This window comes from Rana temporaria, chromosome 1, assembly GCF_905171775.1.
Source record: "Rana temporaria chromosome 1, aRanTem1.1, whole genome shotgun sequence".
Classification (NCBI taxonomy): Eukaryota; Metazoa; Chordata; class Amphibia; order Anura; family Ranidae; genus Rana; species Rana temporaria.
The window spans coordinates 592,554,267-592,567,456 of record NC_053489.1 but is presented as its reverse complement, the minus strand read 5'-3'; the positions used below and the strand labels follow the sequence as shown (position 1 = coordinate 592,567,456).

At 45.3% G+C, this 13,190-nt stretch overlaps 1 protein-coding gene across 2 annotated transcripts in view; it reads right to left on the bottom strand.

Annotated features, from left to right (window-relative positions):
* The window catches only part of ARAP2 (ArfGAP with RhoGAP domain, ankyrin repeat and PH domain 2), a 481,396-nt gene that overhangs the window by 442,566 nt on the left and 25,640 nt on the right, over positions 1 to 13,190 (bottom strand). The gene's annotated exons all lie outside the window — the stretch shown is intronic.

The window sequence follows — 13,190 nt, the reverse complement described above, 5'->3', positions numbered from 1 at the left end:
AACGCTTATTGCGTTTTTTTGTTTTTTTTACCAAAAATTTGTAGAAGAATACATATCGGCCTAAACTAAGGAAAAAATATGTTTTTTTTATATATTTTTGGGGATATTTATTATAGCAAAAAGTAAAAGATATCGCATTTTTTTTAAAAATAATTGACGCTCTATTTTTGTTTATAGCGCAACAAATAAAAACCACAGAGGTAATCAAATGCCACCAAAAGAAAGCTCTATTTGTGGGAAAAAATTGCGTCAATTTTGTTTGGGAGCCCACATAGCCCGGCCGCGCAATTGGCAGTTAAATCGACGCAGTGCCGAATCGCAAAAAGTAGCCTGGTCTTTTGCCAGCCAAATGGTTCGGGGCTTAAGTGGTTAATGCATTTCAAAAACAAAATCCCTTGTCTGCCCGCAATGGTTGCCACAAAGCTTGAAGTCTAATTGCAGTCTCTTCACTATTCTAAAAGAATCTGTAGACCGTGTCAGAATACACAGAAGAACTGTAGGGGTTAAGGAATTTATGTACAGTTTTATAAGCCACTAATGTTGAAGATGAATTGAACCAAGAGAGCTGTCTGTTATTGTGTCAGGAGAGAAAGATTTCACTATCCCTCCAGTCACTTTACAAGCAAGATGGCAGCTTGGGAAGTTCAGAGAGTCATACAAACCATCACATAACAATAAATCTCATAAAATAACAAATGTCCTTTTTTGAGCATCCTGCTTTGCTTGGAGGGATACAAATCCCCTTCAGTCATAGCTGGATACAGAGAAAAACACACTTCTATTGCAGTCTTAGTTTCCATCTTCCAGCCTCTCTCTCTTTGTCTCATAGAAATCTTCAGCAGTTACATTTCTTCTACAGCCAGAGAATCCCCAGAAGCTAATTCCCCTCTTCCATCTGCTCTATTTTATTACGGCTTGTCAAGATCGGCAACTCTAGCGCTGATATAGTGCTTTGATTGGCAAGGAGCGCCAAAATAAACACAAAAATATGTATTCATGACTATGAAAAGCATATTTTACACAAAATTCCCTTTCTAGTTCAACAAGACAAACACATTCTAATAGGAAATCTTGAGGGGGTTAGGGGAGGATTTAGAGCTCAGACTTGAAGCTGAATTAGCATACTAAATGCGCCCTGGTTTAACCACTTGGCGCCCGGACGTCCTGGGCTTTGTGGTGGTATATCTGAATGATATTGCCAGTTTCAGCCAGTGATTCCCTGCACCATAAGACGATCATATCGGCTGTTCCGCAGCTTGATCGTTTTTACGGGCAGCAGAAGGGGCCCTCCGACTGTCCTGTGCAATCAGTGAGCCGGTGGAACCGCCGGCCTCGGATGTTGATCATAGAGATTTCCGGCAGACCAGATGGTCGCCGGAGTCTCTATGACCGTCGGAGGCTGGGCGCGATGTTATGACGTCACGCGCGGCCTCTACATTAAAAAAAAAACTGCGCCGCTTCAGCTGTGAAGCAGTAATCGATTATTATTTTTAGTCTTCCCTGCCTAGTGGTGAGATGTGGGGTCTTATTATGACCTGATATCTCACTGTAAAGAGGTCCTGTCATGACATATTCCTATTACAAGGGTTGTTTACAGTCCTTGCTATAGGAATAAAAGTTTTTTTTTTTTAAAGTGTCAAAATAAAAAAAAAAGTAAAATTAACAATAATTTTTTTTTTTTTTTTTTTAAAGTGCCCCTGTCCCTGTGTGCTTGCACGCAGAAACAAACTCATACGTAAGTCCTGCCCACATATGAAAACGGTTTTCAAAGCACACATGTGAGGTGTTGCCACGAATGTTAGAGCAAGAGCAATAATTCAAGCCCTAGACCTCCTATGGGGATTTTTAAGTACCGAAGTTTGGCGCCATTCCACGAGCGTGTGCAATTTTGAAACGTGACATGTTTTTTTTTGAATCAAAAGGTTTTTATTGCTCATAAAACATACTGTTACAGGAATACGATAAACAGAATGACATCTTGCATCAATACATTTTAGTCTATTACAACAGAATTGCTGGTCATACATCATAGACTTTACTACACAACAGTGCTCACATGTCCTATGCCACTAAACCCCACCAAGTAGCCTAGTTTGAACCAATTCCAAAGGGCTTAGGCCAGGTATCGCAAGCCAGGGATCCCAAAGTTTAAGGAACTTCCCTGCGTTACCTCTATGCTGGTAGATAAATTTCTCCATTAGCAGTGTCTTACCCATATGCTGGACCCAGGTCATTAGCAAAGGCGCCTCCCTTGATTTCCAATGTATGAGAATGAGCTTTCTTGCCTGAAATAGAGCTCTAGCGAATGCCACCCTGGTGCCTTCCTCCTCAATCACCCCCTCCAGGACACCTAGTAGGCAATGGAGCGGCTCCATAGGGACGTTGGTCTGGAACACCGAATTCAGCGTAGCCAGAACCTCAGTCCAGTATCTGTGTAACTTGGGGCATCGCCAGAGCAGGTGAATCAGATCCCCCTGAGCCGCCCTACAGCGACCACATAGCGGATCCGGAGATCTGCCCATTCTAAAAAGTTTGACCGGGGTGAAGTGCACCCTTAACAGTATGTAGAGCTGGGAGACTTTCTGTGATACATTTAGTGAACAGGTATTAACGGCCTGCAGCGCCTCCTCCCATGCCTCACCCTCCAGGGGTCCCAAGTCTGTCTCCCACTGTTCCGCCACCTTCATCGGGTACCCCTCAAGGAATGACGCCAAAAGCATGCCGTAGCATTGCGATATCATGCCCCTGGTGTCCTGCGCGGAACTTAACATTCGGAAAACGGGTGTGGGGGACTGAACCCACTCTACAGCTACCCCCTGGGCCTGCACTGCGTGCTGCAATTGCATATAATAAAACTGCATGGTGGGTGGCAAGTTAAATCTGGACCTCAGCTCACTAAAGGACATCAGAGCCCCCCTCCGAAAAATATGCCTAAGGTGCGTAATCCCCACGGATCTCCATCTGTGGCCCTGGTCAAGTTTGGCCAGTTCCACATATGCGTCATTCTCCCAAATGGGACTAAACTCAGTAAACCCCAACACATCTTGAAGCTGCCTGACCTTTTTCCACACCTTCTGGACAAGAGCGTAGGTGGGCATACGTTTGTTGGATCTATGGAACCTGCGGGCCTCCAACCCCTCAGGGATCGAGGCTGCCCCAGATCCCCGCAGCATAAGCCTAGCCGAGGAGGTCGTGGGCAGAGGATCCATGACCCCTATTAGGTGTTGCAGCTGTGCTGCCAGATAATACAACCATGGATTGGGCAGAGCCAGGCCTCCCCCCTCCTTTGGGCGCTGGAGCTGTTCTAGCTTTATCCTAGGGGGTTTAGTGTGCCACAGCAGCTGTCGAAAGAGAGAGTTGACTACACGAAATATTTTTAGGGTGATAACAATCGGCGCGTTATGAAGGAAGTACAGCAGTTGCGGCATTAGTATCATTTTGATAAGGTTGGTTTTACCCGCCAGTGACATCTTCAGTCTATTCCATATCTGAATTTTATCCCTGAATCTGGACAATAAGGGGTACACATTGAGCTTACAGTAATCGGTTATCAAGGGGGACACCCAGACCCCCAGATATTTAAAGGACGACACTATGGGGACCGGGCACGGCAGATTACTCCCGTGCGTCGGCTCCCCATCCAGGAACATCAGGGCTGACTTTGTCCAGTTGATGGTGAGGCCTGAAAAGCGACCAAAGTCAGTGATTATGGCCATTACTTGTTGAAGGGATTCCTCTGCATCCTCCAAAAAGAGGAGCATGTCGTCCGCATACAACATGATCTTTTCGTGCATGTCACCATATCTGAACCCGCGGACCGACCCACAATCCCTCACCAGGGCCGCCAGAGGCTCAATAGCCAGAGCAAAGAGCAGGGGGGACAGGGGACAACCCTGCCTGGTCCCCCTGCCCAGAGCAAAAGCATGGGACATCCTATCAGCCATTCGTACGGCCGCCTTGGGCGCAGCATACAAAAGACGTACCCACCTCAAGAATCTGGGACCGAATCCGAATTTGGACAGCACCGCCCACAGGTACCGCCAGCCGACACTGTCGAAGGCTTTATTAGCATCTAACGACAACAGTGCCCTGTGGCCAACGGAGTCCGAGGGGGTCTGCATATTTAAATATAACCGACGGAGATTCGTCGCGGTGGATTTACGCGGCATAAAGCCCGCTTGGTCGGAGTGTATAATGGATAGGATAATTTTATTCACCCGTATAGCCAGTATCTTCGCAAGAATTTTGACGTCGCTTTGTAAAAGGGAAATAGGCCGGTATGACCCTGGATCCAGAGGATCCTTACCAGCCTTCAGCAGCAGAACAATGTTCGCCCTTGTCATGGATGTAGGTAGGTCACCCGTATCAAACGAATGATTGAACACCTCGAGCAACTTGGGAAGCAATGTCTCCCCATACTGAGTGTACACTTCAATGGGTATACCATCGTCGCCCGGGGCCTTACAATTAGGAAAAGAAGAAGCCGCCTCCCGGAGCTCCTCCAGGGTGAGCGGCCTCTCCAGCTCAGCCTGCGCCGCGCCGCTCAATACTGGGAGTGTAACCGCATCAATATAACCCTGCAACTCTGCGTCTGTAAAATCATCTCGCACCTTGTACAATTCCGAGTAGAAATGAGCTAGCTCCTCCAAAATCAACTCAGGTTCGTTCACCAGCCGTCCCTGCGTGTCGCGTATCGCTCCTATGGCAGGAGACGCCTGTTGAGACCTGGCAATTCTGGCCAGCAAACGGCCAGTCTTCTCCCCCTCTTCATAGTATGCCTGCTGGGTAAAGAAGCGCTTTCGCTCCGTGGCGGAGGATCTCAGCCGGTCCAGGGAATCCTGGCCCGACGTCCACGCCTCCCTCGCGGGCTCCGATGGGTCTAAGACATATGCTAGCTCCAGCTGCCTCACCTGGTCCTCGACCCGATCTAAAAGATCGGACGAGTTGTGTTTAATGACTGCAATTTCCTCAATAAATGTTCCCCTCAGACAGGCCTTAAGGGCATCCCAACTCATGGCTCGATCCTCCCTTCCCCAGTTCTCCTCAAAATACTGTTCCATTCTGCGTGTAATCTGATCATGGGAGGTAAACAGCTTCAGCCAGAAGGCGTTTAGTTTCCACGGGGCCCTGGGCAGTGAGGAGATCGGGCGGGTAGTCAGGTGGGCCACCAGTGGGGAGTGGTCGGAGACCCCCCTCGGGAAGTACTCTAAAACGTGACATGTTAGGTATCTATTTACTCTGCGTAATTTCATATTTCACATTATGCAAAAAAAATTGGGCTAACTTTACTGTTTTTTTTAAAGCATGAAACAGTTTTTTCCCCCAAATAACACGTTTGAAAAATTGCTGCACAAATACCGTGCGAGATAAAAAGTTGCAACGACCGCCATTGTATTCTCTAGGGTCTTTGCTAAAAAAAAACATATACAATGTTTGGGGGTTCTATGTAATTTTTTAGCAAAAAGAATGAGGGGCATATTCAAAGAGAGAGTACGCCGGCGTATCTACTGATACGCCGGCGTAATTTCAAATTTCATGCGTCGTATCGTTGTTTTGAATCCTCAAAACAAGATACAACGGCATCTGGGTAAGATCCGACAGGCGTACGTCTTCGTACGCCTCCGGATCTAAGATGCAATACTTTGGCATCCGCTGGGTGGCGTTCCCTTCGTTTTCCGCGTTGAGTATACAAATTAGCTATTTCCGACGATCCACGAACTTACGAGCGGCCGGCGCATTCCTTTACGTCGTCTCTAGTCGGCTTTTTTCGGCGTATAGTTAAAGCTGCTATTTCGTGGCGTACTCAATGTTAAAGTATGGCCGTCGTTCCCGCGTATAATTTTTTTTTGCGTAAGTCGTTCGTGAATCGGGATGGGCGTAATTTACGTCCAGGTCAAAACCAATGACGTCCTTGCAACGTCATTTCGCGCAATGCACGCAGGGAAATTTAGGGACGGCGAATGCGCAGCTCGTTCGGCGCGGGGACGCGCTTCATTTAAATGAAACACGCCCCCTACCCACCCAATTTGAATTCCGCGCCGTTACGCCGCTTGAGATTCCCATACGCTGCCGTAACTTACGGCGCAAAATCTTTATGGATTCGAACCAAAGCCAGGTAAGGTACGGCTGCGTAGCGTATCTCAGATACGATGCGCCGGGGCAGATCTTTGTGGATCTGCCCCTATGATTTTTACATGTAGGAGCGAAGTGTCAGAATTGGCCTGGGCCTGAAGTGGTTAAAACATTTTTTTTAAAGTTTGCTCAGCCAGGTCTCTGGTCTATTGATATAAAAATTAAACAGATGTGCCATTTTAAACCTTCTTTTTTCTGGCAGGGATATCATTGTCCCATGTTTGATTATGTATTTTATCTAATTTGTATGTGCAGTTCTGGTTACTTGAATTGTGAGTGTTTTTGTGCATTTTTTTTATCCTCACTGATTTTGCAGACTTCTTATGGTGTACTGCAGCATTGCTTTTTACAGTATAATCCATCACACACTTCCTCATTACTGATGAGGGTTATATTACACACAAGCTTCATGTTTAAATATTAATTTACCCAGTCTAATGCTTTGAGATTTTTAGGAATTATATGCAATGTTGTCCCATTTTTGATAACTGATTATCTATTATTAATGGACAGTTATTTGCTGCTTCTTTCCTTTTTCTTGTGAGTTACATTTTATCTTGTCTATTGGGACCTCTTGTGGTCTTATTAGAGTAGTGCAGTAAGCTCTTTTTATAGTCTAAATCCATCATACACATCCTCGTTGCTGAATAAAGATCACATCCATGATACATTTTTTTTAAAACTGATATGCCAAATCATATGTTCATTACCTTTTGGACTTATAATAGCATACATCATAATATGTTCACTGTTGTACCTTGAAGCATGATATCCGTCCCTGCACCGATAAAGCTAACATTATAATCCCCCATGTCATGCAAACATTAGTGCCAGTTATATTTCTAAGCCAGTTAAAGTGGCAGTATATTTTATAATCCCAAATTCCCAAGCCAACACTACAGAAATACAGAGACAGCATACTAACTCCATGTGGGCCTGATCCCAGTGAGAGTAATTCCCAAAATAAAGTAGTGTATAAAGTCAGCAGCATAAGCCACTATGCTAGGGAGCCGTATACTATGTGTAAGATGAAAAAATAATAATTGCAATGCTTAAAGCGGACCTTTAGTCATTGTTTCAACTTTCCATCTATTAAATATTCTGCCCTTGTTGTTTGAAATTTTGATAGTAAAACATTTTTTTCTTTTTTCTGCCGGTAAATACCTTATACAGCCCACTTCCTGTTTCTTGTCTGGTCATTAGCTAGGCTTATGACATCATGCACAGCTCTCTCTCTCATTCTTGTGAGAGTTTGCCAGGAAAGTGGGGGGGGTGAGTCATAAGAGGGCCAATGAGATCTGCAGGGCTGCAAAGCTGGAGGTGTGCCTCTGTGTGTCTGTGTAAATCCAAGCAGTGAACCGGCAGCAGCAGGGCCGGCCCTACCATGGGCCCCGATAGTACCATTGTACCAGGCGCCCACCGCTCCTCCCGTTCCGCTCTCTGCTCCACTGTGGGGCTAATTACATGAATAAAGCCATAACAGGTCCTTTCTATACTCCTATACATGTAAACAACCATAACAGGTGCTCTTTATACTCCTATATACATGTATAGAGCCATGATAGGTCCACTTTGGTTATATGATATAAAATAATGGATGTGGTAGCATTTTGGTGGGCGTAATTTATTTTGGGGGGCAGTATTTCATACTTGGTACCAGGCAGCACAAGCTTCAGCTGCCCACAGTTAAAATGGTTGCAGCCAGACTCAGCGGAGGGAGATTTTTGCAGCATATTTGGCAAGTACAGAATCACAGTATATATAAATAATACACAAAATGGTTGGAGGGAAGCTTATAAATGGCAAAGATGTTTTTATTACAAATTATGTGAGCAGACTGCAGTTCCTCTTTACTGCACAATTTAAAGCTGAGCTGCATGCAAGCAGCAGTATACAGTGCCTTGCAAAAGTATTCACTCCCTTGGTTTTTTACCTATTTTGTTACATTACAGCCTTTAGTTCAATGTTTTTTTTTTTTTTAATATGAATTGTATGTGATGGATCAGAACACAATAGTCTAAGTTGGTGAAGTAAAATTAGAAAAAATATACACACATAAAACTATTTTTTTAGAAATAAAAAAACTGATAATTGCCATGTGCATATGTATTCGCCCCTTTGTTACGAAGCCCATAAAAAGCTCTGGTGCAACCAATTACCTTCAGAAGTCATATAATTAGTGAAATTATGTCCACATGTGTGCAATCTAGGTTAGGGTGACCAGACATCCCCGGTTTCAGGGGACAGTCCCCAAATTGGGGACATTGGGCCAGATGCACAGAACAAATACTGATACTCCGGCATATTTTCAAATTTGCCGCGTCGTATCTTAGTTTGTGATTCACAAACAAGATACAACGGCTTTTGGCTAAGATCCGACAGGCTTACGGCTTTGTACGCCTTCGGATCTTAGGCTGCAATACTTCGGCCGCCGCTGGGTGGAGTTCGCGTCGTTTTCCAGCGTCGGGTATGCAAATTAGGTTTTACGGCGATCCACGAAGGTACTCGCGTGCGTTACTTCGTCGCAAGTCGTTTTTTTCCCGTCGCAAAGTTAGTCATGCTTTTTCATGCCTTAACTTTACACCAGCCATGTTAAAGTATGGCCGTCGTTCCCGCGTTGAATTAAATTTTTTTATTTTCGCCGTAAGTACGTTACGCACGTCGCCATTCACAAACACGTTGGGGCGCCGTAATTTCGCGCAAAGCACATCGGGAAATTTAATAACGGAGCATGCGCAGAACGTTCGGCGCGGGAGCGCGCCTAATTTGAATTAGGCGGGCTTGCGACGGACGGCTTTACACTACACCGCCGCAAGTTTACAGGTAAGTGCTTTGTGAATCAGGCACTTACGCTGAAAACTTGCGGCGGTGTAACGTAAAGACGATACGTTATGCCGCCGCAGTTATTGCTGAATCTGGCCAACTGTCCCCAGACCAAGTCTGTCCCCAGTTTTGTCCCTGGATTGGATTTGAACAGGGGCTGGGGCAATTTCAAAGACATTCAGTGCAGAATAAAAAAAAAAAAAACAGAATTACACACCTTCCACTCCACTGCTCCTACTAGCTTGGGGGGGGGGTGTATTTTTTTCCATTATCTGTGCCCCTTTCTGATGACCATGTGCTGGTCGGAGCGGAGGGAATATTTCTTCAGTTTTGGGCGCATGCCCATTCAGCTCCGCTCACATGTTCTTCTGCCATGGCTCAAGTCCCGGCCAGCGCGCCTGCCTGCTTATCTCCTTGCCTTCCCTGGTGGAGTGATCTTTATCCGCACCCCATCCAGTAGTACCGTGTTTCCCCGAAAATAAGACGTACTCCGAAAATAAGCCGTAGCGGGATTTCGACGCAAGATCGAAATATAAGACATCCCCCCGAAAATAAGACGTAGTGATTGGCGTGTCGTATGCGTAGCGGCGCGGGCGGGAAAACAAGACGTGATAGGCATACTGTACTGGTGCGGAGCTCAGGAGCTGTAAAGAAGTCGTGCAGCCCTTCTTATCTGCTCCACGGTATCTCTAAGTGACCGGAGAGGTGTCGGCAGCCCCATAAATACGGTAAGGTCGGCTCCATACTGTTGTACCATACTTGCCGGTAAAAAAAATAAGACGTCCCCCGAAAATAAGCCATAGTGTGATTTCTGGAGGAAAAATAAATATAAGACGGTGTCTTATTTTCGGGGAAACACGGTAGCTGGGGCCCGGAGAGTGAGACTTGACGGGCTGAGAGGCGGGCGGCGAGGGGCAGAAAGCCGCTGATTGCCGCCATTACTAGTAAATTAAAAAATAATGTCCCCGGATTTCATTTAAAAAATCTGGTCACCTTAATCTAAGTGTCGCATGATCTGTTATTACATATACACACCTTTTTGAAAGGCCCCAGAGGCTGCAACACCTAAGCAAGAGGCACCACTAACCAAACACTGCCATGAAGACCAAGGAACTCTCCAAACAAGTAAGGGACAATGTTGTTGAGAAGTACAAGTCAGGGTTAGGTTATAACAAAATATCCAAATCTTTGATGATCCCTAGGAGCACCATCAAATCTATCATAACCAAATGGAAAGAACATGGCACAACAGCAAACCTGCCAAGAGACGGCCGCACACCAAAACTCATGGACCGGGCAAGGAGGGCATTAATCAGAGAGGCAGCACTAAGACCTAAGGTAACCCCAGAGGAGCTGCAGAGTTTCACATCTGTACATAGGATGAAAATAAGCCGTACGCTCTATAGAGTTGGGCTTTATGGCCGAGTAGCCAGAAGAAACCCCCTGCGCACACCTATGCTTTGGGATGAATTAGAGCGGAGACTGAGCGCTGCGCCTATATTGTTGGTACACCTCCTGGTGAATTTATTTACAATTTAAATGCATTGTTTTTGTTCATTTTCGTTTTTGCTTTTTTATACTATAGATCTTTGTTGCAGCTAAATATACACTCAGTGGCAGGCAGTAACATGACAAAATGTTACACAATTACAATAAATGGTTGCTATAACATGCAGTTATAACAGTTAGGGAACAGCTTCTGCTTTCATATTGAGCTGTCATTTAGGTTGGAGCACGCTCAAGAGCTTGTATAAGTTTTCTTTTTGTTTGTTTTTTACAATTTTTACAAATAAATATTTTAATAAATGACAACTTATTCCCAGAAAAATATGGGTTATCTAAGGAGAGATAAAATAATCTCCGTTAGGACACCTGTTCTCCAAATAAAACTTTGGAAAAGTCATGCATATGAAGGGCAACAAAAAATTATAACTTTCTGACTCAAATATTTATGTGTAAATTTTAGCTTGCGCTACTGAGCTCTGCATTTAACAGCTCTTTTGCTACAGGGGGTAGCAAGATGTATTGATGGCCCCCAAAGAAGCTGCTGGAATTAGCTGCGTCCCCCTACCTGTCCACAGGATGCCCACCCTGTTGCAAGTTGCAATAGCTTATCCACAAACTCACTCTAGTCCAGAGGTCTTTTTACTCTTTATTGCAGAACACAGACAAAATACAAGAAGGAGAATACTCTGAGGATAGCTTCCTGAAAAACACTGCAGTGACATGTCCTTCAGCAGCAACCAGAAAATAGTACCGTTAATGGGGGAGGGGCAGCCAAATGAACCTATGATTCTGTGCGAGCAATCACAGGCTTTCTATAGCTCCATATGGGGCCTTACCCTCAATCAGAAAGTTGTACAATATCTGGAGCTGTAGGAGATACTGTAGGTCCTTCTCACAAAGTTCAGATGGCAACTTCTGCCCATCTCCCTTTAACACTATTCAGTAAGTGCTCCCTTTTCCAGCAAAGCTTCAAGGGGTATCTCTTCCTAAGGATTCCGGCCCATAGCATACGCTGGGGCCTAGCACAAGTTTCACTTTCCCATATACAAAGTTCTCCTCCTAACAAAAGCCTAATGCCTTGTACACTAAGGTGACCAGATTTTTAAAATGAAAACCAGGGGCATTTTTTTTACTAGTAATGGCGGCAATAAGCGACTCAATCCCCGTCGCCACTGCTGCACAGCCTGTCAAGTCTTACTCTCCAGCCCCTGGCTACTACTGGGTGGGGAGCGGAGGAAGATCACAAAGGAAAGCCAAGGAGATAAGCAGGTAGGCGGCTGGCCGGGACTTGAGCCAAGGCAGAAGAACATGCGAGCGGAGCTGAATGGGCATGCACCCGAAAAGGAAGAAAAATTCCCTCCGCTTCGACCAGCACATGATCATCAGAAAGGGACACAGATAATAGAAAATACACCCCCCTAAGCTATCGGCGGAGCAGGGGGGAGTGTAATTCAGATTTTTTTTTTCACTGACTGTCTTTTGAAATTGCCCCAGCCCCTGTTCAAATCCAATCCGGGGACAAAACCGGGGACAGACTTGGTCTGGGGACAGTGTCCTCAATCCAGGGACTGTCCCCTGAAACTGGGGATGTCTGGTCACCCTATTGTACACACGATCGGATTTTCCTTGGATGTTTTTTCCGACGGAATTCTGCTCAAGCTTGGCTTGCATACACACGGTCAAACAAAAGTTCTCTGAACTTTCATCCGTCAAGAACACGGTGGTGTACAACACTACGACGAGCTTAGAAAATGAAGTTCAATGCTTATGAGCACGCGTTGAATTGTTTCTGAGCATTCATCAGAATTTTGCAGAATTGTTACAGATGATCGGATTTTTCGAAAAATTTGAGAACCAGCTCTCAATCTTTTGTTGGTGGAAATTCTGACAGCAAAAGTGTGTTGGAGCATACACACAGTCGGAATTTTCGTTCAAAAGCTCACATCAGACTTTTGCTGTCGGAATTTCCGATCGTGTGCTTTTGACCAGATCCTTCCAAATATTTATTATCTCCTCCTCAGCCATACCTGACCTCTTCAACAGGCAGGCATAATTAAAGCCCAGGTTTAAGATACACCTACAGAATCCTGAAAAATAAATTTCAGCTCATCTGGCTAAAGCCCATAGTACACTCAATGGCCCAGATTCAAAGAGATCGGCGTATCTCATTTACGTTACGCCGCCGCAAGTTTTTCAGGCAAGTGCTTTATTCACAAAGCACTTGCGTGTAAAGTTGCGGCGGCGTAACGTAAATCACCCGTCGGAATTCAAATTCGGCGGGTAGGAGGCGTGTATCATTTAAATGATGCGCGTCCCTGCGCCAAACGAACTGCGCATGCGCCGTCCCTAAAATTTCCCAGCGTGCATTGCTCTAAATGATGTCGCAAGGACGTCATTGGTTTTGACGTGGACGTAAATTCACGGACGACTTACGCAAACGGCGTAATTTTATAAATTTTCGACACGGGAACGACGGCCATACTTAACATTGACTGCGCTTCATAGACCCAGGGACAACTTTACGCCGGGAAAAGCCTAACGTAAACGTTTACTGCGTCGGCCGCGCGTACGTTTGGCAATTCGCATATCTAGATAATTTGCATACTCGACGGGGAAATCGACGGAAGCGCCACCTAGGGGGCAAAAAAAAATTGCAGGTAAGATCCGACGGCGTAAGAGACTTACGCCTGTCGGATCTACTGAATATCTATGCGTAACTGATTCTATGA